Source organism: Bubalus kerabau, chromosome 2 (genome assembly GCF_029407905.1).
Source record: "Bubalus kerabau isolate K-KA32 ecotype Philippines breed swamp buffalo chromosome 2, PCC_UOA_SB_1v2, whole genome shotgun sequence".
In the NCBI taxonomy this organism is placed as follows: domain Eukaryota; kingdom Metazoa; phylum Chordata; class Mammalia; order Artiodactyla; family Bovidae; genus Bubalus; species Bubalus kerabau.
Window position 1 is genome coordinate 20,264,779 of NC_073625.1, and position 26,151 is coordinate 20,290,929.

The 26,151-nt window shown below is 46.1% G+C and overlaps 1 long non-coding RNA gene across 1 annotated transcript; it reads left to right on the forward strand.

Moving 5' to 3' along the window:
* Positions 1 to 16,381: 16,381 nt before the first annotated feature.
* On the forward strand, positions 16,382 to 25,938 carry LOC129644621 (uncharacterized). Its single transcript, XR_008710886.1, has 3 exons — positions 16,382 to 18,288; positions 20,805 to 20,914; positions 25,255 to 25,938. It is a non-coding gene; the product is annotated as an uncharacterized LOC129644621 (long non-coding RNA).
* The last annotated feature ends 213 nt before the right edge of the window (positions 25,939 to 26,151 follow it).

A 26,151-nucleotide genomic window follows, 5' to 3' on the forward strand; every position in this document is an offset into this window, starting at 1 on the left:
ACCTAAAAGTCAGGCAAAGAAGAAAGATAGGTTACTTACAAAGAAATGACACATTTGCAACTGATTTCATAAGAGCCATCACAGAAGCTAGATGATACTGGGAAAATATTTTTAATATGCTGAGAGAAAACAACCACTAAGCCAAAAGTATATGTGCAGTGAAGATATCTTTCAAAAATAAGAGTCAAGTAAAAACATTTTGAGGTAAGGAAAAATAAACTGTGATTAAAGGAAATTCTAAAGGCTTGGATGAGGCAGAGGAAATAATCTCAGTGGAAAGACCGAGATGAAAGATGGCATAATAGGCCCAGAAAGTGGCAAATATAGGGATAAATCCAAAGAACACTGCAGAAAACAACAACAATAAACTTCTGTGAGTAAAAGATAGAAATAAAATACGCAGCAACAAGAGTATGTAAATTGGAAGGGGTAATAGGATTAAGGTGTTTTAAAATTATTGTAATGTATGGAAGGAGGGAAACATTAATTACATTTAGAATATGAAAAGTTTGCTTATTAATGTTCTAGGATAAGCTTTAGGAGAAGAGAATTAGATATATTATTTTCAAAGTACTAGAGAAAAATGAAAAGAGATGAGTCCAAAAGAGGCAAAAAAAAAAAAAAAAGGGAGCTATAGAGAAAGTAGGATAATTACAAAACACAAAATTGATCTAGATAAAACATTTCAGTGATTACACTGAAATGAAAATAGACTAAATGCCTCAGTTAAAAGTCAAAGATGTCAGACTAGATTTAAAATATCTAGTTAAATGCTCTTTTAGAAGAGACACATCTAAATATAAGGATCAAAGAATCCAAAGTACAGAATGAAAAAAGATACAACAGGCAGATCTGAAACATTCCTGCGTTCATGACTTTAGTTTCCTGTTTGGATCTTTGTTAATTCTGCTACTCCTCTTGACTTTTTAAATTAATGTTTAACTCATGAATTTTTAGCCTTTCTTCTTTCTTAATATAATAATTTGAAACCATAACATTTCCTCTAAATAATACTTTGCTGCTGCTGCTGCTAAGTCACTTCAGTCGTGTCCGACTCTTAGCGACCCCATGGACTGCAGCCTACCAGGCTCCTCCATCCATGGGATATTCCAGGCAAAGTACTGGAGTGGGGTGCCATTGCCTTCTCCGAAATAATACTTTACTTACAGCCTATACATCTTGCAGGAGGGGTGAAGGATTTTTTTCAACTTTTTATTTTCTATAGGATATAGCAAATAAACAATGTGACAGTTTCAGATGGACAGCAAAGGGACTCAGCCACACATATACATGTATCCATTCTCCCCCAAACTCCCCTCCCATCTAGGTTGCCACATAACATTGAGCAGAATTCCCTGTGCTCCTTAGTAGGTACTTGCCAGTTATCCATTTTAAATACAGCAGTGTGTACATGTCCATCCCAAACACCCTAACTACCCCTTCTCCCCAAAGTTTTTTTTTTACTTATATATGACTGCTTTGAAAAATGTTGAATGGCACGGAGATATACTCATAATAATACATTGTCAAATATAAAAATCTAATAGCAAAGTGTGACCGTGATTCTCATTATTCAAAGAAAGATATAACCATACCTATTTATATTGTATATGTACAGGAAAAGGATAAGAAGGAAACACACTAAAATATATGCAGCAGAAACTCAGGATAGGAGGGTTACAAGTATTTTTAGCTTTCTTTATACCTTCCTATATTTCTATAATGAATGTGGGTTATTTTTATAGCCAGAAAAGAATTACAAAAAAAGAAAAGCAAGCAATACTTATAGAATTGATAATTTAACATGCAAAAGTGTATTAGAAGGGGGGACCAGTCTACTCATGTCATCTTCAATAAGCAGTGTTGCAGTTCCCATTGCTCTTTCACCCTCATGGTCATGAGCAGCAGGGAGACAAGGAACGTGGTCCTGACAAGCTTGTCTCCTATGCCGGGTGGCTCAGAGCTGGCCTTTGCCTGGTTTTGTGATCTCGTGTGCCTCATTGCTACGCAACATGCAGTCTCACTCTCCTCTTTCTCTGAGACAAGATGTGGGGGATAAAGGATTCTGAAAGCTATAATAAGCTCTCAAAATTGAGTTCTTGAAAGAGTAACCCAAGGTGCTCTGGGAACGTGAACGCCTCACAAGGTACGTGTGCAATTTCTTATCAAAGTGCCCTACTTGCCTGTTTCCCTTTTGAGCTAAATCTGTTCCTCCCCTAGCTGGGCTTTCTGTCAGAGAGAGAAAGAGAAGAAAAGGAAATGGCTTTTCCCATGAAGTTCCATGAGGATGCTCTCATGACGCTGGAAAAGTTTCCTCTCATTCATCTACTCACTGTTGACATACAAGATTGTGTCTCTTCATCTTCAGAAGAGAGAATAATACTGAATTCCTCTGAAGTCCTGAGAAGAGAAATGATGTGTTAGAAATGGTAATATCACAGAATTACCATTCTTTTACCATGTGGTAAAATTACCATGTGGACTCTTCCATCAGGGTGGCTCAGAAATCCATCCATCCATCCATCCATCTAGTCACCTATCCAGCCAATCTAGTGAATATTTGTATAGAAAAAATTATGCATCATGCAGTGTCAGTTGCTGCAGAGAAGGGAATAAGATATAATCCTTGCCCTTGAGAACCTCATGAGCAAACAAAAAGAGGCATGTACAGAGCTCATTATAGTACGAGTTAGACTAAGTGCTAATGTTTATCATCTCTATGTGAAATGCCGAGAAGGAGATAAGTGTATAAATAATTTCCCCTGCCTTAGAGTGGCTGGCTGATCCTCTCATTGGGGATGTAACATGTAAGCCTAAGAAACAGTTACCTGACAAATCCTGCTGATATTCCCATGAGTGACCTTGGACTCAGAGTTCAAGAACAAGCTAAGGAAAGTGTCCTCCCTGTCTCAGAGATGTGCTTTCTCCATGTGCTTGGAAGCAACAAAGGTATTTCTGTGAAAATGTGCCTCTCCTCTGTGTGTGAGCCAGTCTTCTGGCATGTGTTTTTATAAACTGTTTTCATCAGCTTCTCACCTGCTTAACTGAAATTCCCAGACCTCACGAGACCCATCCCTTAACCAGGATATAGCTTAATTCTGTGTACGACTGACAAGGGTGGCATTTAAAGCAATCACAACAGCAGGTGGATGTCCTAAATGTCCCAGGAGCGCATTTTCCAGACCAGCCCTGACCCAGAGAACTTTCTACACTGATGGAAACGCACTGTCACCGCTGGAGGCTCTAGCCCAGGCCGAGAGTGAGTGCTGAGAATGCGGCAGCGAGACTGAAGAATGGAATTCTTCATTCTGTCTGATCTTAATGAATAAATCTGATCCAAATACCTTAATTTTTATTCACTCAAATTTAAATCGTGGCTACTATATTGAATAGCAGATTCTCCATCATGAAGCTGAAGGACATGTAAAGGACATGTAAAGTAGAGGGTTTTCCCTGAATGAAGAGGTATCCTGGGAATTCACAGAATCACTCAGCTCCCAAAGCAGTAAGACTGGATCTCTACTCTCAACAGCCAGATAGACCCACACCACAGAGTCCAACTTTTCATCTCTCTCCACCCCACCTGCAACTGCAATCTAGTGGTTTCTAAAGGTTTTTTACTCCAGTGGAACAAAGGACTCATATGACTGCTTAACGCAAATTGCATTAGCCTGAATCTTAACCCCCTGATCTTGATTTTGCCAATTCAAGACTTTTCATCAGAGTGAATGGAAAGATCAGGACACTCTCAGTGGCACATCAATAGATCCTGGGATGGGGCCCAAGAGTCTGAATTATTAAAAATATGTCTAGGTAATTCTTCCGTGCTGCCAGAAGAATGTTAGAAGCCATGTTGCTTCAAACCAGAATCAGAAACACACTAGAGAATTTATTGAGCATTTCCTTACACAACAAATATTTATTGAACATATGATATGAGCTCTGCCTTAGTATAAGTTAGGGAATTAACAGTGAACAAGACAGACAAGATTGCTGTTATATAATCCAGTGTAGGAAGATAAAAATCAATAAAGCTGTAAATCAATAATACAATCATTTCAAGAAAAGAGTGTTCATCAACATGCAGGAAAATAGTGTAATGAGATAGAGATTGAAGAGGTTTGGAAGCTGCTTTAAACGGAAGTTGGGAAAGTTCTCTCTTAGGAGGTGACAATAAAGCTGAGAATTGAAAGGTCAGGCTTAATTATGCTGAGATCAGGGGAAAAGCATTCCTGGCAGAAGGAACAGCAAATGCAAAGACACTGGTGCAGGAACAGCGAGGGGTGTCTGAGGTCTAGAAAGAAGGCCAGTGTAACTGAGCCTAACAGACAGGATGAGAATGGAGGCAAGGAGGACCGGGTCAGACCATGTAGACGGGGCTCAGATTACGTCCATGGCAAGCAGCCTAAATTTTACTGTTATGTATTTAGACACCATTAACAAGATTTAAGCAAGAGGGCAAAGTAGCAGATTTACACTCTTCAGAGGTTATTTGGCCTGTTAGGTAGAGAAGGCAGTACAGTAGGGGAAGTTGGACACACAGAGAGAGGAGTTATTGCTGTGGGCTAGGCAGGAGATGATGACGGATGAGGCTGTAGCAAAGGATGTGGTGAGGTGATTAGATTCTGGGATATATTCTGAAGTTAGAGCTAATAGGACTATGGCATTGAATGTGAGATAACAACTAGGGGGGAAAAGGAATAAAAGATAAACAATTCTTAAATTTTAACCCGAGCCAACTGGGTAGATGATGGAGTCATTTGCCTCACACAAGAATCCTGGGGGAGAAATAGGCCTTGGAGGGATGCCAAGACATGCAATTTGAGGTGTCTATAAGACGTCCGAGCAGAGATGTCATGGAGACAGCTTCCTTAGGGGAAAGATGAGGGCTGGAAAGACAGAGTTGGGAGCCATGAATATGTAGGTGATATGAGACTGAAAGAGATTACCTGGAGAAAGGGTGGAGAGCAGGGGTGCAGAGATGGGAGAGGAGAAGAACAAAGGGAAGAGAAGAGAAAGAAAAGGAAAGGAAGACAAGAGAAAAACTCTGAAGATTCCATCCAAGGGGAATCTAACATTAAGATGTTGGGCAGATGAGAAAGAAAAAAAAAAAAAGAAACAGTATGGTAGGTAGGATGAAAACCAAGAAAACATGGTCTCCTAGGACCCTAAAGAAGAAAAAGTTTTAAGAAGGTGGGAGGGGTCAACCGTGATGATTCTGCTCACAAGTTTTGTAAGATGGAACAGAGAACTAACTGGTCTCTGGATTCAGTAAGTGGAGTCAGTGGTTCCCCTATGATAGAGTTGGGAATGAAGAGTTGGGAGAGAATGGAGGCTGAGAAGATAGAGACAGTGATAACTCACGATGCTTGAGGAGATTTACTTTAAGGAGAGAGGCTTTCCAGGTGGCACTAGCGGTAAAGAGCCTGCCTGCCAATGTGGGAGACACAAGAGATGAGTGTTCAGTCCCTGGGTGAAGAAGATCCCCTAGGAGGAGGGCATGACAACTCATCCCAGTATCCTTGCCTGGAAAATCCAATGGACATAAGAGCCTGGCGGGTTACAGCCCATGGGGTCGAAAAGAGTCGGACGCGACTGAAGTGTCTTAGCACACGTGCTCACGGGCACTCTAAGGAGAAACAGAGCCATGTACCACGGTTGTGTGGGAATGAGGTCAAGGGAACATTTGTTTGTTTTCGTTTTGAAGATGAGCTGTGTCAAGTCAGATGTACATGTCCGTGGGGACGATCCTGGAGTAAGAAAGCTTTTGAAGATACAGAAGGATGAGCCAGTCTCCCTGTCCTATGAGAAATCAGTCTGTGATCATCAGCAGAGCCCTCAGAGACCACCACTCGTGAGTGAGTCATACAATGAGAACTACTCCTGTGGACATTCTTTGAGTTTCCATGTGTGAGACTAAAGGCTAATTTTAATTGGATTGGACAATGGGAATGTGGCCACTGACAGCTTGACATCAACAGTCTTTTAACAACTCTGGGTGGTGATTTCATCAGTTGGCATGAATCTTACCACCCAGTGAGACATACCACTTATGATATGGCCCCTGGAGGGGCAGGAAGCATTGGGTGACTCAAGGGTGTTCCCTTGAGTGAGCACTAAAAGTAGGGAGTCCTCTTGGACTTCCATCTGCCCCTGCAACTGAGTGCCGATCCCCACCCCCATCCCCAAGATAACATGGACAGGGCTGGGTTTTGGAATGATTCCCCTACTCAGCTAGGGTTGCCGTCTTTCACCCAGACTTGTTCTTTTTGCCTTAGCTTCTCTTTCTGGCAGTAGCCACTCAAGAGGCTGCAGCGACTTGATATGCGAGAGCTGGTTACTTCATCAGCCTCTTCCTTTCTCCTGAGTTGCTCTGCTGTGAGAGGTCAAGAGGAGATAGGTGGGTGGAGATGGAACCAGGCACACTACACACATCAATATGGATGCATTGCTGCAGAGCCATGTGTCTGAGATGATTAATTTAAAGGGATAGACTATTTCTTCTCTCTTCTCAAAGCTCAAAGCACAGGATTTTTTAAAAATAAAGACCACCAAAGATCTGGTAATGCCCATGATGAGGCACACTGCTTCCCTCCAGACCAAGGACAGCAAGGCACTGGGCAATAGACCCAGATTCAGCTATGGAGTCCAGTTTTCCAGGAAGCAATACATGTTACTCTCTGCCTTAAGCGCAGAGGTCTGCTTTATAAATGCATCGTGGCTGCATTCCCAGCCCACCCTCAGAGCAACTGCCTTGGCCTTGCCAAAAAAACACCAGTAATCCGTGCTGGTGAATGCACACTCCTACACTGGGATGCCCGGGCTGAGAAGGGATGTGCTATTCTAGAATCATTTAGAGGGCCACAATGCTCAGAGCCATCTATGGTTAAAATAGAGGTTGCTTACTCAAAACAGAGTGCTTTAGTGATCGCTGTTATCCTAGGAAGCCGTTTGGGCAAATACTAGAAAGCACAGCTGTGTGGTGCCCTGCGGTCTTACTGCCTTCTCTTTGGTTTCACACCAGCTTGTGTTTGAATGAGAGAGCTCTGGTGGCCACTGGGAAACAATAGAAGGAAAGATCAGATATCACCGTGTAAGCGTTAAATAACTCGCAATGCCAGGAAATGACACTGAGGCAAGATGTCAAAGGAATAGCCCTGTGCTGAGGTTCTGGTCTGAAATCTTGCTCGGCTTTTGTTTTTTCCTATTCTTGAGGGGCCTCGGCGGGGAAAGCATTGCTACAGAAGTCTAGAGCAGTTGATGTAATAATTTATTATCAACACCATTTGAAATAGTGATTTGCCCATGGTTTGTGACTAATAATGGGCTTCTCTTGTGGCTCAGCTGGTAAAGCATCCGCCAGCAATGCGGGAGACTTGGGTTCGATCCCTGGGTTGGGAAGATCCCCTGGAGAAGGGAACAGCTACCCACTCTAGCATTCTGGCCTGGAGAATTCCATGGACTGTATAATCCGTGGAGTCACAAAGAATTGGACATGACTGAGCACATTTCACTTTCACTTGTGACTCAGAATAATAACATGGTACCCATCATGCAAATGAATTACCTTTGCATCATCACCTTATACTCAGGTATATTAATTCCCTGGGCTGCCATAGCAAATGACCACAAACGTGGTGGTTTCAAACAATAGAAATTTCTTCTCTCACAGTGCTGGAGACCAGAAGTCTGGAAGGAAGGTATCAGCAACTTTATTACAAAAGTCCAAGGGAAGGTTGAGTCTTCCTTGCCTTTGAGGACTTCAGCTTCCACTAGCTCCTGGCTTTCCTTGGCTTGTGGCTGATCTCTGCCTCGGTCTTCACAGGTCATCTTCGCTCTGTGTCTTGCTGTGGCCATTATCTCCCTCTTCTTTCTCTTATAAAGACACCGGTCATTGGATTTAGGGCCTTCCTTTAAAGCCAGCATAATCTCATCTCAAGATCCTAAACGAATTATATCTGCAAAGACCCTCTTGGAAAATCAGTTTACATTCTGAGGTTTCAGATGGACAGAAATTCTGGAGGGTAGATACTATTCAATCCACCACACCAGGGAACATCTAATTTAGTAAAAGAGATGAGGCAAATGGTGGTGAACTAGAATACAAGATTGCATATGAGTTCCAGAAGACACTGGTGATGAGTGATGGGTATGCAAAGGAGGAAGTACTCCCACTCAGCAGATCCAGAGGTGATAGGTGGATAAAGTCATTGGAGAAAGAAGCCTTGAGGAATGATTCTGTAAGATGGGCCATTTCTGGAAGAGAAAAACCACGTGTAGAAAAACAGAGAAAACAGAGGCTGTTCGGGGAGCATGGGGGTTCTGCTTACTGCACTATTTTGAAGAATAATCATTGGCCACTTTCTACATGACCCTGAACATTGATTACAAGCATCCAGCACAGAACTTTACACATATCAGAGAGCTGGTTGAGATTTGGTGGCTGATAACATGGGGATGCTTAACTCTGCCTCTCCTACTCAAATTCTCGAATTGCTAAGCTAACCTTTGTGGTCATACACATTATCCTTTGCCAACATGCACTAAATAGAATCAATGTAGTGATTAATTACTTAATTCAAATAAGCAGCTAATTAAAGTTGAGTCTAGAAGGGTAACATGGGCCTAATGACTAAATTGGCTAATTGTTTCCCACATTCCTGGAACAAATTCCTACTTCATCGTCCTTCTTTCATGTAATGAATTGATGGTTTACAAGGCACAGGGCCCTGACTAGGGAAATCACTAATAAGCAGCGTGGACTGGCCCTTGCTCTGTCCTATTCACAGGACATGTCACCCTAATGCCCACATGCCACCTACCAGTGACCGCAATGTGAAGTCACATTTCCTTTCATACCCAAGTTACGATGACTCTGGGCTCCTACCCGCCAACTTACTAAGGGTCTCCTTCAACAAATATTCCAGGACAGTCACTTGATCTGCCTGCCACGGTTAGTGAATCGGTCTTCCTTGACCTTTCGTTGTTAACTGCTTACCCGGGGGGGGATGGAAACTCAGGCCAGTGGTCTCAGCCTGACTCCTACCTGCTGCTTCTAGACCACGCTGCCTGCAGGAGGAGGAGCCTGGGAGACACCGCCAGCCCCTCGGGGCTGTCCTAGCCTCCTGCCAAGACTACCCTCTGCTTCCAGGGCCCTGCCCTCCGAACCAGGGTCCAGTCTCTGTTTAGCATCTGAGGCCACACAGGGTTAAGGTTCTGCCTGGTTACCTAGTAGTTTGAACTCCATCTCTTCCACCTGTCCTCAGCCTCCTGTGGACGTGGGTGTTGTTTCTCGGCCCTCACTTGGCTGGTGTGATCAATAAAATGATCCTTGGCTGATCAATATCTCAGAATCTCTGAGAATCACAGAAGGCTTCAACCTTTACAGAATGCAAGGAATTTCATTAACCACTTGCTCCAACTTTCACTTTTTATAGAGATTAAATGATTTTTCCAAGGACATATACAGAAAAATATTTAATATTATGGGTGCCCAATTCTATTTCAGTCTATTGTATTAGTATCCTAGGGCTGCTCTGAGAGAGTCCACAAACCAAGAGGCTTAAACAACAGAAGCGTATTGTTTCACATTTCTAGAGACTAGAAGCCAGAGGTCAAGGTGTGGGCAGGGTTGGGTTCTGCTGAGGTCTGCAAGGACATGTGTGTTCATGTCTCTCCCCGGGTTGCTGGTGTCTGCTGGCCACCTTGGTTTGTATTGCTGCTGCTGTTGCTAAGTCGCTTCAGTTGTGTCCGACTCTGCAACCCTATAGACGGCAGCCCACCAGGCTTCCCCGTCCCTGAAGTTCTCCAGTCAAGAACACTGGAGTGGGCTGCCATTTCCTTCTCCAATGCATAAAAATGAAAAGTGAAAGTGAAGTCGCTCAGTTGTGTCTGACTCAGCGACTCCATGGACTGCAGCCTACCAGGCTCCTCCATCCACGGGATTTTTCCAGGCACGAGTACTGGAGTGGGGTGTCATTGCCTTCTCCGTGGTTTGTATTGAGTTGACCAAAAAGTTTGTTCGGGTTTTTGTTGTAATAGAAACCCAAACAAACTTTTTGGCCAAGCCAATAGAAGCATCAGTTCAGTCTGTGCCTCCATCTTCACAGATTTCCCCCTTTGTAAGGACATCACTCATATAGATTAGGGTTCACCCTCCTCCACTATGATGGAGGAGAAAGTGGCAACCCACTCCAGTATTCTTGCCTGGGAAATCCCATGGACAGATGAGCCTGGCAGGCTACAGTCCATGGGGTCACAAAAAGTTGGACACAACTGAGCGACTGAGCACTCCTCCAGTATGATCTCTCATCTTATTACATCTGCAATGACCCTATTTCTAAACAAGGTCACATACTAGGGATGGGGTTAGGACTTTGACATATGAATTAGGAAGGCTGGGGACACGTTTCAACCCCTAACATCTGTCCTCACTCACATCAGAGCATGAGGCGCGGTGGGAGTCATCTCCCCATGCAATGGGAGTCTGTCAAGACACAGGATCAGGAGTTCTGGGAAGCAGACACAACTGTTTTTGGCAGAGGTGATCTGTGTTTACCTTAAAACATATGTTGACTTTCCAAACAAACTCCATCTTCTTACTGTCCCCAAAACCACTTTGCAACCCAAATGTTCAATAAGGGCTCATCTGCGTGGATGCCTCTTAGGAAATCCAGGGTATGTAAGTAGGACGGGGGCGTCAGGACCTCTTAGCCCTGGTAGGGACCAGCCAGCATGGACCCGCTCTGTGGCTGCCCACTGTTATTCCAGCCTTGCAATCAGAGCCTCCCCCAGAAGCCGCTGGCATTTATTTAGAAACTAATTGTGCTGCGGTTTGGGACACGAAATGGAAAAAGATCAGTTCACATTGCAATCCATCTTGGAATGAAATGGCTGTTGTGGCACCAGGAGAAAATTGTTCCATTAAGTCAAAGGCAAACCTCAGTTCGAAGACTAGAAAGGCCAGAGCCTTGAGATGAGAGTCTCTGTGTTTCAGAACCATCGCTGCATGTTAATAGCCCTGCTGACATCACAATGCCCGTGTCCGGTTGCCTGGAGAACTCCTTTACCCTCCCTCCCTTTCCCCTAACTGTTAATTCTCAGTTATCCACAAACATTTTAATGACAGCAGCATTCTATTCTCAGACGGTCTGACCCTCGTCCTCTAAGAGCTATGCCTTCCTTTCTAACATTTGGACTGTCCCCAGCCTTTGAACTGCACTGCCTTTAAGATCTGGATCCCTCCTCCAACAACCAACAGAAAATCTTATAAGATACCTGTCTTACTGCACACATATGTCTGATTTCCCTTGGGAGTCTTTTAAAAATGCTGGGCTCCACCCCAGGCCTACTAAATTGGGATCTGCATTTTACGATGCCCCCATGAACAGAATGGGTTTCCCAGGTGGCGCTAGTGGTAAAGAATCTGCCTGTCAACACAGGAGACATAAGAGACATGGGTTCGATCCCTGGGTTGGGAAGATTCTCTGGAGGAGGGCATGGCAATCCACTCCAGTATTCCTGCCTGGAGAATCCTATGGACAGAGGAGACTGGCGGGCTACAGTCCATAGGGTCACAAAGAGTTGGACACGACTGAAACAACTTAGCATGCACGGATGCAAGGCAGAATATATCCATTCTCCCAGGGTGAGGGCTGGGTGCAGACTCTCAATAGATAATTGTCAAACCAGTGAATGGATCCATATCTCTCAAGCACACACTCCATCCTCGGCTGACCACCACTAGTGGTCATAGAATGCAAACGACTATTAATATGAATTATTCATTTCCCAGGACCCGCTTAGTTCTCTGCAAAACAATCAATATGACACAAAGAATGGTCCATCTGCATTTCTGAATCAAACACAAATTTTTTTTTTTTTTGATCTTCCACTGTTTGGGATTCTCTGTGTCATTGTTTTAACAACTCAGTTAGGATTGCTAAAGTTAATTCAAACTTTTTATAGTTTTTTTCATTGAGCATTAGAGATTGCTGACCCTGAAAGGGAACATCAGGATCATTGAGACCAACCTCACTCATCAGATGAGGATACCAACATATTCTCTTCCTTCACATTAGTTACAAGGCCTGCTGCTAAGCTAAGTCACTTCAGTCGTGTCCGACTCTGTGCGACCCCATAGACGGCAGTCCACCAGGCTCCCCTGTCCCCAGGATTCTCCAGGCAAGAACACTGGAGTGGGTTGCCAATTCCTTCTCCAATGCATGAAAGTGAAAAGTGAAAGTGAAGTCGCTCAGTCGTACCCGACTCTTAACGACCCCATGGACTGTGGACTACCAGGCTCCTCCGCCCATGGGATTTTCCAGGCAAGAGTACTGGAGTGGGGTGCCATTGCCTTCTCCATACAAGGCCTAAGGTATCTATCTGTTTATTGTTGTTTTAGTTGCTCACTCAGTCATGTCTGACTCTTTGCGAACCCATGGATTGTAGCCCGCCAGGCTCCTCTGTCCATGGAATTTCCCAGGCAAGAATACTGGAGTGGGTTGCCACTTCCTTCTCCAGGGGATCTTCCTGACTCAGGGATCAAACCCATGTCTCCTGCATTGGCAGGCGGATTCCTTACCCCTGAGTCACCTGGGAAGCCCCCCTCTCTCTCTCTCTATCTATATGCATAATCTCTGGGACCGTGGGTCTCATCTACTCACACTCCCTATGGATATTTTTCCTGGGCTGCTCTTCCCTGGGCTCTTCCTTTTTTCTCCCTTGGGGTGTCCTCTGTGGTCCCTGACCACCACAGGAAGCTTTCAGACAATATATAAATGCTGGTGCTGAAGTTCCTGGAGTTCCCAACTTCCCTCATATTCCCACAGGCCTAGACGGTTGCTGTGGATGTCTGGAGAAGAGTTCATTTTCCCAGAGAACACTGACGGGGGAAAAAAAATCCCCACATCATCTGTAGTGAGTAGGTCTGTCCATGAGGTGGTGTCGTTAGCACAACTGAAGCAGGTCAGGGCATAGAGGGAAGCCAATCAGATGGATCTTGAAATAATAAACCCATGCCACCTCCGCACACTCCCATCCCCACATGTGACAAACACCTGCCTGGGCCTCTAGGGTGTGGATGATTTCGCAAAGAGGCTTCTCAGCTCCCAGGCCAGCCGCCTGGAGCCTAGGGAGCAGCCCAGGCCAGGGGACATGTGAGAAGCCATGGGCACGCTGGCTGTGTTCAGGGGACGTGAGAGCGGTGTTCCCTCCGTACCCAGCCACCCCTCCTCCTTCCTGGGCCAGTGGGGTTGTCTGCTGTGGTCATTAATCGCCCGGGAAAGCCTTCCAGCCGACACACAAAGCCTGGCACTGAGACTCCCAGCATGCTGGGCTTCCCTGGCAAGCTCCTTCTGCCCTTTCAATACACACCTGGAGGTTCCTGTTGGGCAGAGTCCATTGAGACAGGATAGTAAACAAAAGCACCCCACATATGGAAAAAAATCCCTAGACCCCACTTTTTGTGAGCAATTCCTGCTGGTGTCTGAACCATGCTGAAATAAATAGTCCCTCTTTGCGTGGTCTTGAAGGAGAGAAAAGATGCTGTGAAAATCACTTACTAGTGACGCCTTCTCTGGGGTCAGTCTTGTTTTCCAATATTAGGAAGTTCCGTTTCTATGTGGAACAAGTACCTTGTGTCTTCACCACAGAGAGGGGACCGCAGACTCAGCTGACTCTCTCTGCTACAGGCTAGACATTTTATGTTGTCACCGTCTGTTCATCAAAGACCCTGTTGTCCTGGGACTTCACAGAGAGACAGGTCAGGCTCTGAAAGGGGGGGCTTTGATACTTCCCTGGGGTCACACATGCGTCAGCCACAGAGGCGGGGCACACCCAGAGCTCAGGCTTTCTTTGCTGTATTACCTGTTGCATGGATACTAAACAAGGGTGGTTTTTGAATGGAAAGTCATAACAGTTATAGAATAGTGCCCCTTAAGTCTGGGTGGTCCTTTACGTATACAAAATGCTTTTCCATTGCCCAAGACCTGCTGAGACAAATCCTAGCACTGAGGTCCACCCCTCTTGGGTTCTGGCTCTCTCCTTGGCCACCTCTTCCACCGTGGCCTCAAGCCATGGGTCTCCCCGCTGGGCTGGCCCTTGCTCCCCAGTTCATGGCAAATCTGATGATTAATCGATACTGGAAGGCTGCCACCCATGCCCACTCCCTGGGGGGTTCCGGGGTCATAGATCCTGGGTGGGCCTGGGAAGGTGGGCACCAGAGGGAAGCAGCACCCTGTAAGCAAATTTGGCCTGTCTCTCAGGGTACCCAGGGCCAGCCTTGGCTGATGCCCAGCAAAACATCAGTGATGAGAGCAGCACTAGGCAAAGCCCAGCTTCCTTCCTCACCCACCAACAAATGTGGTCTTTTGGCTGAAGCCCTTTAATTGGGAAATTAAGTCTTATGTGTCTAATTCCTAAGTTAAATTGGACCCAAGAGCGAATTGGATCTGCTTTGAAAAGGAACCAGAAATCTAATAAGTTCTGGGGTATGCTGAGCTTGCTACATCATAGTAATAATAATGGCTGACATTTTATTAGGTTCATAATGTCAACCAAGCTCTAAGTGCTTCACTCTACCAATTTCTTCCTTCAGAATCCTGGCAAGCACATACTACATGTGCCCAGAAAAATGAGACATAGAAAGATGATGTGACTTGCCCAAGATCCCACAGCTAGTAATGGAGGAGGCTGAATTTGAATTCATAAGCACTATTTGGTACCAAAATTGCCCTTGAGCTCCCATAACCATGCTGGCAGTTGCCTACACGTTTTCGAGCTCCTCTGAGTTCCTGTTCAGAGAAGGCAATGGCACCCCACTCCAGTACTCTTGCCTGGAAAATCTCATGGATGGAGGAGCCTGGTAGGCTGCAGTCCATGGGGTCACTAAGAGTTGGGCACGACTGAGTGACTTCACTTTCACTTTTCACTTTCATGCATTGGAGAAGGAAATGGCAACCCACTCCAGTGTTCTTGCCTGGAGAATCCCAGGGATGGCAGAGCCTGGTGGGCTGCCATCTATGGGGTCGCACAGAGTCGGACACGACTGAAGTGACTTAGCAGCAGCAGCTGAGTTCCTGTTATCCAGGGGGATCTCAACTGAGATCCTGCCCCTGGGAGAAGCTCCAGAACAAACCAATCTCTAGGGAGAAAATCGGGCGAGAAGTACTGTTAGTGTCAGGCAGCCCATCAGGAGTCTTGGACTCCTTCTTTCTCTCTTTCCCATCCTTCCTCCTGAATCCTTCCTGCCTTGTCTGTCTGTCAGCTAATCAATCCCAGTGTGGCCAGTTCAAAGAAGGAGCCCCTAGGTCATGGCTCTATGCTGTGTGGAGTTTTGTTTATTTTCAGGTCAGCAGTGGCAAGAATGGGGCAGCACCCATCCCAAAGGACCATATCAAAGTACAGTCTTTGTCCTAGTCCCTTCAGGTGGCTATAATGAAATACTACAGACCTAGTGGCTTACAAAGAGCAGAAATGTCTTGCTTACAGTTCTGGAGGCTGGAATTCCAAGGTCATGATGTCAGCATGTTGGATGAGGTCCCTCTTCCAGGTCACAGACTTCCCATTGTGTCCCCACATGGCAGAAGGAGCAAAGGAGTTCCTTGGGGTGTGGTATAAGGGCGCTAATTTCATTCATGGAGGCTTCACTCTCTGGACCTGGTCATCTCCTCCTAAGCCCCATTTACTAATTGTTGCTGTTTAGTCGGTAAGTCATATCTGACTCTTTCAAGACTGCATGGACTGTAGCCTGCCAAGCTCCTTGGTCCACGGGATTTTCCAGGCTAGAATTCTGGAGTGGGTGGCCATTTCTTCCTCCACAGGATCTTCCCAACCCAGGGACTGAACCTGTGTCTCCTGCATTGGCAGGCAGGTTCTTTATCACTGAGTCACCAGTGAAGCCAAAGCTGAGAGTCCACCTACTAATACTCTCAGCTTTAGGGGTGAAGAATTCATGGTATGAATTTGCAGGGAGACTTAAACATTCAGACCATAACATTCCATCTTCTCTCTGCCCCCTTGACTTGGACCCCAGCCTGTAGCCTACGCAGGTGGATTGTATTGTGTCTGCCCTAATCTTGGCAATATGGCTGTGTGATTGTTTTTTACATTGGTCTTTTTGGCCCCAGCACACAGGAAATGAGGATAATTGAAGCTGAATGTGAATTTGCCAGGAACACAGAACACCCTCTAATGCGTGAGCTCAGTCTGACAGATGCTGTCAATCTAATTAGAGGGCTTTAATTATTAAAGCTCCCAACCACTGGCAGCAGAAGGTCACCAACTCACCACGCACAAGTGCTCGAGTGACACAGGATTAGGACCTGGTGGGCTTGCATCTGGCTGTTACTATGGATCTCAAATTTGTTTGGCCAAGTCTCATCTCCATCACAAAGCCCCAGTGGTCCTTTCTAGGCCTGGGCCTACAGACAGAGCTCTGAATGGGTCGAGGTCCTGGAATCTGGACCTGCCTCTGCAGTTGACTCTTGGGGTCTTTGGTCAGTCCTTTTTTCTTCTCGGTGCCTCCACAGACCCACCTGTACTGTGTGGCTACAAATATTTGCTTAGGATCATTTTAGCAGCTGTGAAGTGTCCTGGGATCTTTGAATGAAAGACGCTCTATTAAAGCTTATGAACCAAGTGACGACTCTGGCCCCATCCACACAGCAGAGCTCTGCAGGAGACAGACTGGGCCCATTCATCCTTCATACAGGCCTAACTTTATCCCAAAGCCTCCCTGTTGGCCAGCGTAGCAGGACTTGACAGAGAACGGAGCGGTCCTCGTGCTTTCAAAGTGCCCTCTATTTCGTAGGATTGCTTTTTTTCTTTTTCTTCCTTTCATTTTTTTTTTTTTTTAACCATTACCTAGTAGTCAAGGAAAAAACAGCTATGCAAGAGAAAAGACAGTCATGATAGGAGGAAGCCCTTCTCAAGGGAGATCTGCTGATTAGACCATTAAAAAGGTCAAGGAGGTCATTTTGCCTGGAGTTTGAATTTCTACCAGCACACTGGACACTCGTACATAAGTATCAGACTGCCAGTTTTGCATGTATTTTTACAGACGTGTGTTTTGTTTCAGGATGTCCACTGTACAGGAGAGTAGAACTGAGATGAGAGTAGGGTGTGCAGGGCCTGCCAGGGTTAAGTGTGAGCATTTTTGCTTCTCCAACATGGCCCCCCTGTTGCAAACTACGACTGCATCTGTTTTGGAGCTGCAGTAGTGTGGCCTTGGAGCTCACATCTCCAGGCTCCCTGAATCCCAGGACCCTCTCTCTACCTCCCCACCGCTGCTCTCCTCCAGGAACGTGTTACTGGCTCAGTTGCATCCAACTCTTTGCTACTCCATGGACTGTAGCCCGCCAGGCTCCTCTGTCCATAGGATTCTCCAGGCAAAGATCCTGAAGTGGGTTGCCATTTCCTCCTCCAGGGGATCTTCCAGACGCCTGGATGGGACCCACATCTCTTATGTCTCCTGCATTGGCAGGCAGGTTCCTTACCACTAGTGCCACATGTCGATACTCAGAGGTTAATTCCTTGAAGATCTTGTCTTCAATAGCCATTCCCACTTAGTCACTTGCATATCATACAGCTTGTCTTTAGACTTTGGGAACCATTGACTGTTACTGATGCTGCGTATGAGCTGACAGATCTGTTTCCCTGTCCCTCCAGCATCAGAATAGAGACTCCGTGAGCAGGTACCTGGTCTGCCACCCTCATTGTTGGATCCTCAACACTAGGTACCTGGCACTTGACAGTTTCTATATATAAATATTTGTTAAATGAATCAATGAATGGACAAACTAGAAACCTTTGTTATGGATTCCAAAAGGTTGCCAGTGAACTTCATCTCTCAAACCTGTGTTGGGCATCCCATCTGGACCTCCTCAACCGGTGGGCTGGTTTGCAGCATCCCAGTCACCAGGAAGCGTAGGGCTTGCCTGTGGCTAGTAGACCAGGATACCTGGGGTGAGGCAAGAATGAACCTCCAAAACTCATCAGAGAGTCCTACTGGGCCACGGCTAGCTGGGAGCTAGGAGAGCAGGAAGATCTTGATATGAAGCATAGAATAGAAAGTGGAGAAACCAGGAAAGAGGGAGAGTCTGGAGGGGTTCCCAGATCCATGGGAACATGGGTCCTTTGTGGAAGATCTCTGCAATTTGGGTGAGCAGGTAAAAGAGCAGTCAGGGTCTCCTGGTTCAGATACACAGTGAACGGCGACCGTTCTCTAGAAGGCCTGAGCTCCTGTGGCTGCTTCTCCATTTACTGCTGAGGACCTGAGGCCAGATCCAGGTGAGAGGGTTTTGGTAGGGAGGGGAGTGGAGGGGAGCATTCATTGCTGATTAAGCCTTTCTTGCAGCAGAGTAGAGGGTGGATTCAGAGGAGGGGCCATTCTCATAAAGATCACCAGGAGCTTGTTGAGCCGTTCAGAAAAGAGAGGATAAGAGCTGACAACAGCAGAAAGGAGCAAGAGAAAGACATTCCTGCAAGAGGAATTACTGATTCAGAATTGGAAAAAAAAAAGTGAATTAAACCAGATTAGATGGGTGGAATGGGGAAGAAGGAAGACGCCATGAGCCTGAGAAATCTAAGCTTGCTCAGCTGCGCAGAGGCTGTCAGATGTCTGAGAACAGCAAGGCAGGGGCGGGCTGGGGAGGGTGGTGGGCCTTATCTCAGGACAGACTGAGTGTAATAAGCCCACAGGCCCTCCAGAGAGATTTTTTCCCCACAAACGGATAGAAATATAGTCCTAGAGAATAAGAGAATGGAAGAAAGTGTATTATTTTGAGTAAAATGAGGCTTTAAAAGGAATCAAGACTTTTAGTGGAAGGAGAGGACAGCAGGAGGACATTTTTTAAAAAGATATTTTATTTTTTTTAATAAAAATCTTATTTTATTTTATTAATTTATTTGTATTTTGGCTGCATTGCATGGCATGTAGGATGGTTCCTTGACCAGGGATTGAACCCAGCCTCCGAAGTGAAAGTGCCAAATCCTAACCATTAGACTACCAGGGAACTCTTTGTGAGGCCCCCCCGCCCCTGCCTTTTTTTTTCTTTTTGGTCTGCACTGCACAGCAGGCGTGTGGGATTTTAGTTCCCTGAAGAGGGATAGAACTCATGCCCCCTGCATCAGAAGCACGGAGTCTTGACTACTGGACCACCAGAAACACCAACATTTTTAACTTGAATAAAACTAATACTGATTACAGTAAAGCTTGAAGCTAGAGGACCACTTCCTTATTCACACGGAGGAGCTGGGATTTAATTTTTAAAATGGATCCTGAGGTTTCAGAAATCAGCTTTGCTTTGCAAAGAGGATTCTGGAGTATCTTTAGAGGGGCAGAGACACACAGGTGACACCCAGAAGGGCCAAATCAGGAGAGCATAGTTCTTCCTGGTAAAAAGGGACGAGTCCTCCAGCTCAGTGCCTCTGAACTCACCATGACCCCTGCAAAGGTCACTTTAAAAAAAAACCACATTTTATTAATGCTAAACATGGAAGCAAAACCAAATTATGCCCCCAAGTAAAGATAACTGAAGTGTCAGAGATGAAAACAAGACAATGCAGATCAAACCCTGGAGAACACGAACAAAACCAACAGAAATAATTACTAACCTTGTGAATTAGAATATGGAACAAAAGGAGTCCTAAAAGAGCCTCCTGTCCCCTCCCCACCAAGAGAACTGAATAGTAACTTTAAAATGTGAGGCGAGAGAGTCACATTTCATAAGCCAGTGTGAACAGCCAGGAGAGAATATTCACGATGTAGCCTTGGGTCCCGCTGGCTGAGTTCTTGTAACAAGCTCTGCACCAGGGCTAAAAATATCAAGGCCTAGGAACGGTCAGGATTAGGGATGAGGCTCCCAGCCAGCGCTGGTAACTAGGAGATGGTCATGCGGGCTGCGGCAGGTGGAGGGCAGGGCAGGTCACGGCCAAAAGCAGGAGGGGAAGCTGCTCAGGTCAGCCCCAAAGGCTCCAGCCCAGAGGCACGCTCATGGTCTTAGGTGACTTGGCTGCTGCTGGGGCGTCTGCCACTAGTTCCTGCCTCACAGGTCACCTCCAACTTCCCCCAGAAACTGGCCTTTTCCTCTTGAAACACAGCAGGGCCAGAGATTGGATGCTAATAATTCTTGAGGGTCTTAGTTGGGGGGGACCTCTAGGCAGTGTGGACCAAGAAATACAAGGGAGCTTGTGGTCAAATGAGCTCAAAAGACAAGGTGTCTAAAACCTCCTCTGAATTCACATGCTCAGAAGCATATTCAAGGCTGTAAAGTGTTCTGCTGTTAAAAAAAACAACCCAGTTTAATTGACCCCCTTCCCCTAAACAAGCCAGAAAGCTAGAGATCTACAGAACATGCTTTATCTTCTCTGCCTTACAGTTATTATTCTGAACAGTGAGAATAGTAATATTCACAGTCACCAAATTTGGTTCTGTTGATCTGATAGGCTATGCCTGTCCCCTCTTGCTGCCAAATGTTTCTGCCTCAAAGGTGCCTGTTAAAATTCCGAGGGGACAACTTTCTCCAAGGAGGTTATCTACATAGGGATGTATGCTGCCTGGGATTTCTGAACATCTCCCCTCCCGGGGAAGCCACGGTACTAAATTTCAATGTATTTATTGGACATCCTGTGTGTTCTGAAGCACTTTGACAGAAACCTGATTACTTATCATCTCTCATGGGAATACAGTGACAGGGAAGCCAAGCTGACTCCCTTCGAGGAGCGCGGTGAAACCAGTTTGGTTTATGGAGGAGTTAAATCAGAAAACTGAAGATTTAGGGTGACTATATCCCCACTTTCTACAGCAGCGTCAACCAGTCAAGACTACGCCCATGGCTGCCTCGGAGGTTCCTCCCCCACTGATCCCTTCTCAAGTTTAACCTCTAATTACTTGACGAGGCTGCTGACTGAACAGGTAATTTTATATTGGAAGACCTAAGACTCATATGATTTTTCAGTTCCTTGCTACGTTATCTGGTGAATATACTGTTGCCAACAGGATCAAATCCAAGTACCTTAGCTTCTCTTCACACTTGACAGTGACCCAGCTTTACAAGCTCTTCTCTGATCCCTTTCCTGCCCTGTGCCTCGTGTTCCTGCTCCCCTACAACCACCACCACTTCCCGAACAGGCTCTATGTCCTCCAACCCCTGCCTTTCAACACTCACTCTGCCCTCTGTTCCTGGCTATGGTTTCCTTTCTCCACCTGCAAAACCATGCCAGCATCCTAAGGCAGACCTCATCACTCCTTCTTCTGGATCCCCCAGTCCTCTGTACTTTTAATTTAATTTAATTTTTGATGTGAGCTATTTTAAAAGGCTTTATTCAATCTATTACAATATTGCTTCCATCGTTTATGTTTTGGTTTTATGGCTGCGAGGCAATTTTAGCTCCCTGACAAGGTATTGAACTCTCAGCCCCCTTGCAGTGGAAGGCAAAATCTCAGCCTCTGGACTTCCAGGGAAGTTCTCCTCTGTACCTAGTTTTAGACAGTACCGATGCTCTTGGAGTCCTTCATGCACCTTCTGGAGCTTCTGAAAAGCAGGGCCCCTGGTTTGTCCATTGTGACACCCCATGGGCCTCGCCTAATGGCACGTAGATGATGCTTATGAAGCATTAATTGAGGGGATGATTCAGTTAGGACCTGTCTCTGACTGTGGAATTCTGGGTCTGTGTTGAGACAAGTGTACCCATCACTGGTCACCAGCAGTCAAGGGAGAGTGGCAAGAAGGAGGCCCCAGAGCTGGCTCTGGCCTCACCAGGTGAGGAGTGGGACAGCCCTGGGCCCAGTGGGTGCCTGTTGCAATCTCCAGGGAAAGAGTTATGAGATTTTTAGAAGATGCTTTTCAAAAGGAGAATGGATTATAAGATGATGAGAAATAATAGCTCAGGACTGCATTCAGAGTGAGTCATACTGGGTAAGAGACTGAGGAAGAGACAGGGCAAAGGACTGTCCCTAGCCCTCCCTGCTGGGGTGAGGGCGTTCCTTCTGCACTGAGAGAGGCTCCTTGACTCAGGGGTCTCCTGGCTAGTGGTCAGGCGGGGTGCACTCCCTACATCAGCCTCCCTGGTATCGATGAGGCTTGTGTTCAACTTCTGGATGGGGATGGAATGCTGTTAGTTGTTGACCCACTTTTCACTTTTATGATGGCTCTTCTTCATATTTAACCTTCGATCTTTTGATTAAGATCACTAAAAGAGCCTAGTTCATTCTAAGTTCAGTCCACCCTGGTTATCTGTCTTCAGAATCCCTGGCCTCAAGGGAACTTAAACACAACATCCAGATGTTTAGCTCAGCTATGCTGATGGCCACTAGTGACTCCAGGCAAATAGGAAAGACGCTCAGCAAAGAGAGGTTGTATCTATTCCCTTCCTGAGATGATCCATATCAGGGAGTCAAACTAGTCATTAAAATTAAGTTTGTTCACAGAAGTTGCTTTATTTTTTTGACCCTAAAAGACCCAGCTGTGCACAGGAGGAGGTCACAGACCATTACAATTAAGAGGGACTTTGGAGTTTACTTAGCTCTTCCCATTTCATTTCACAAAGTGGAAAAGGAACAGTGGGGGAAGCAGAATTCAAACTTTCTAACAGACTTTATAGAATTTGGTAGCTCTTTCCCTGTCTAAACCTGGAGAACTTAAGCTCAGCTTAAAGTGCTTTTAAATGGCCACACGTCCTGGACAGCAAATAGGAGGATGAGAACAGATGTGGGAAAAACACGCTGAATTGATGGACGCAAAAGAAGAGAGATTAGGAAAAAGCTGCCTGAGCTGAGATTAATTCCACTCATATAGAGTGAACAAACCCTCCAATAGAGGAAACACCATAAAACACTGATGAAATAAAGGAAAACACCGAGTTACCCAGTCCTTATTGAAAAGTTCTAATTAACAGATCCAGTGGGAAGTTTGCATGTCTTCACTGCGAATTCAGTAAATATTCGCTGAGCATCTGTTCTGCTCTAAGTCCATGGGGATGAGGGTGAAAGTGAGGCTGTCCATATGAATAAGGAGAAGAGCAAGCATTCATGGAGGGCGCTGGGCTAACTATTAGCTCATTTAATCTTAATTGTAATTTCCATTGTTTGCCCATTTTATAGGTAAAGAAACTGAAACTTAGAGCAGGGAAGTAACCAGACCCCAGAGCCGGCAGGTGGTGCTGTTTCAGACTCAGGTCAGCGGGAGTTCTCAACCGTTGTGTCCAGTAACTCCCAGGAGAAAGATCCCTGAGACTTGTGGTCTGATGGGTGGGGTGCACGAGAGCAAGAGTCCATATGATAAGGCCCCCCCAGTGGGATAGGGGACCACTGAGGAAGAGTCTTGGGAGGCTGGTGCCAGCACAGGAGCTTAAAGAACGAGTGAGGAGATGGCCACGTGGAGAGAAGTGAGGAAGTTTCTATACAGTAGGACCTTGTCGGTTATCCATTTTAAATACAGCAGGGCATGCATGTCCATCCCCAAATTCAGTTTTCCAGAGAGAAAACGAATGCCTCTTTAAGGAGAAGTGAGCCAATAGTCCCAGGGGCCCTGGGACAGCTCAGCTGACTGAGGAACTGTGCCAGGATAAACAGAAGCACCCTGCCTGGAGTCAAGAAATAACCAAATGGTGCTAGGGTCACACCAGCCATACCCCAGGGGCTCAGCTTTGGGCCGAAAACCAGTTTCACAAAGAGAATAGTCCTGCTGCCACCAGGATGAGGGGCAAGGGCTGCACCCTCCAGCGGAAACTGCTGGTGGTTCTCAGGGCTCAACCTCCTTGTAGCCTGGTCCACTGAGGCCTCCTCCGAGAGCCCGCTGGACACTGCTCTGGTACAGACCAGCCTGGGGCTGTGGAGGGCGGTGTGTAGTTAGAACTCCCGAGAACCAGGCAAGTCACTGAAGATAGTGTCAAGCCAGCGTACCTCCTCCAGAACATGGACCACACCCCCTCCCACCCCCCTCCACCGCCTTCCATAGCCCACAGCTTTATTCAGCCTCAGCACCTGCAGAGGAGCAAGATGTGGCCACTGACAGACCTGGAAGAAAGACAAGAGGTGTGACGAAGAGAAGACTGGGCTCCATGGGTGCTGTTGATGCCCAGGGCTCTAGGAGCTGGCTCCGTGTGCAACGCTTTGTGCTTTCTTAAAATCATGACTAACACATGGACACCAGTCAGCTGAGCAGTGCCAGGGTCCCTGGGAGCATTCGCTCATTTCTCCTTAGAGAGACAGTCCTTTTCTCTCTCGAAAACTGGATTTGGGGATCAACATGTACACACTGCTATGTTTAAAATGGATAACCAACAAGGACCTCCTGTAGAGCACAGGGAGCTCTGCTCAATGTGATGTGGCAGCCTGGATGGGAGGGGAGTTTGGGGGAGAATGGACACATGTGTATGTATGGCTGAGTCCCTTTGCTGTTGACCTGAAATGGTCAATCAGATATACTTCAATACAAAAGAAAAAGTTAATTTTTTTTTAAAAAGCTAGATTTTCTCTTTCTCCATTTGCTTCCTTAACCATCTCTACTGCTCCCATTCCTTTCTTCCAGATTCCTCTATCACCCTCTGGGGGACTCGCTCCAAGGCCACAGCACCAGGCCCAGACTTTAGCCCTGGAAGGGCAGCGCCCCTCTGTGGTCAGGGGCCGCCTCAATCTGAATTCGCTTAGCGACCTGGACCCATGCAGAGTCCCGGGGCCCCGTTCCAGAGCCCCTGACACAGTCCTGCTGAACCAGGAACTGCTTTTTAAATAGTGCTTCCAGGTCACTGTTTGATTAATGAAGTTTTAAAATCACTGCCCTGGGGACAGAGACCCTGGAAACTTTCACATCTCTGATCTTGTCCTCCGTCTCTCCCATGGAACCTTCTCTGGAAAGGGAAGATGCTGAGAAGGCACCAGGCAGGGCAGGGCTTAGCCTCTCCCTATTGTCTTGTGTCTACCCATCTGTCTCCTCTGCTAGACCGTGGGTCTCTAGGATGGGAATCAGCTTCTACTTAGCTCTCCAACCCTGTGTCAGTGTGGATGCTCCATGCTGTTTGTGGGATAGATAAGTTGTTGATACAGCAAACCCTCCTCCTCCTCCTCCTCCCTCCCCTCTCTTCTTCTAACCTTTTCTCCTCTCCTTTCTCTTGGGGGCCCCCTTGGCCTTGGGCACAGAACCCAAATGTTTTAAAAGATGGTTAATATTTAAAGGAAGAAAGTCAGGCATAGCCCAGGCGATGACTGGTTGCTCAACCGACAAACAAACCCACCTTCTTCTGTTCTTTCCTAAGCCAGCAGGAAGCAGCCAGGAGACTGTCACCACGCAGCCACGCCAGGCCCGCCGGCCTCCCCACCCACGCAGCAATTGCGAAACGCTGCTGCAACCACCTGAGGCTATAAATAGTCTTTATTAAGAAGCCACGTTGGGGACTGAGCAGGCCTGATGGGTGGCCCCTATTTGCTGCCCCTTCAAACAAGTGGAGAAAAAAATTTTAAGTGTCACTTACAAGAATCCAAACCTGGGGCCAAGCCTTCTAAGTCTACTTCGGAGTTCTGTCTGCCCACTCCCCTGGCCCCCGCCCCAGGTGCCAACTACATTTTAGAGTCTCTAAGGCTTTCTGCTTATTGTTGGCCAATATGCAACTTCATCTTGCTGATGCAATGATCGTAATGAAGATAATGATAACGAAGTAGTTTTTTTAGTAGATTTTCCTTTCCCCCCAACCATTCCTATGGCCCCCATACTTGTCTCTAATCTCGTGTGCAGAGACCTCTGTAGTGTTTTCCATACCAATTCATGCCCTCTGTCCCTCTAGTCTACAATCTCTTTTCTCCTACACACTCCCTTTCTTTCATGGTCTTTCCCTGTTCAGAATTTTTCAGTGACTTCTTCTTGTATGGAACAGTAGCCTAGAATGTTTTAAATGCATACCTTCGTTCTTAATGTATATACCAATTTACTACTCTAGAGTCTAATAAAATATTAGGAAAGCTTATTTTCATTGTTCATCTTTTGGCAAGCACAAATAGCAGTTCTAATATTTTTTTCCCTGTCCTCCAATGGGTCGTTTTGCATACCCCACTGTGGACACCACTGACGATGGCTGAGATTGCATCATTTGGCTGGGTCACCAAGGCCTTCTAAGACCTAGTCCCAGGTCATTCATTCATTCACTCAACATTTCTTA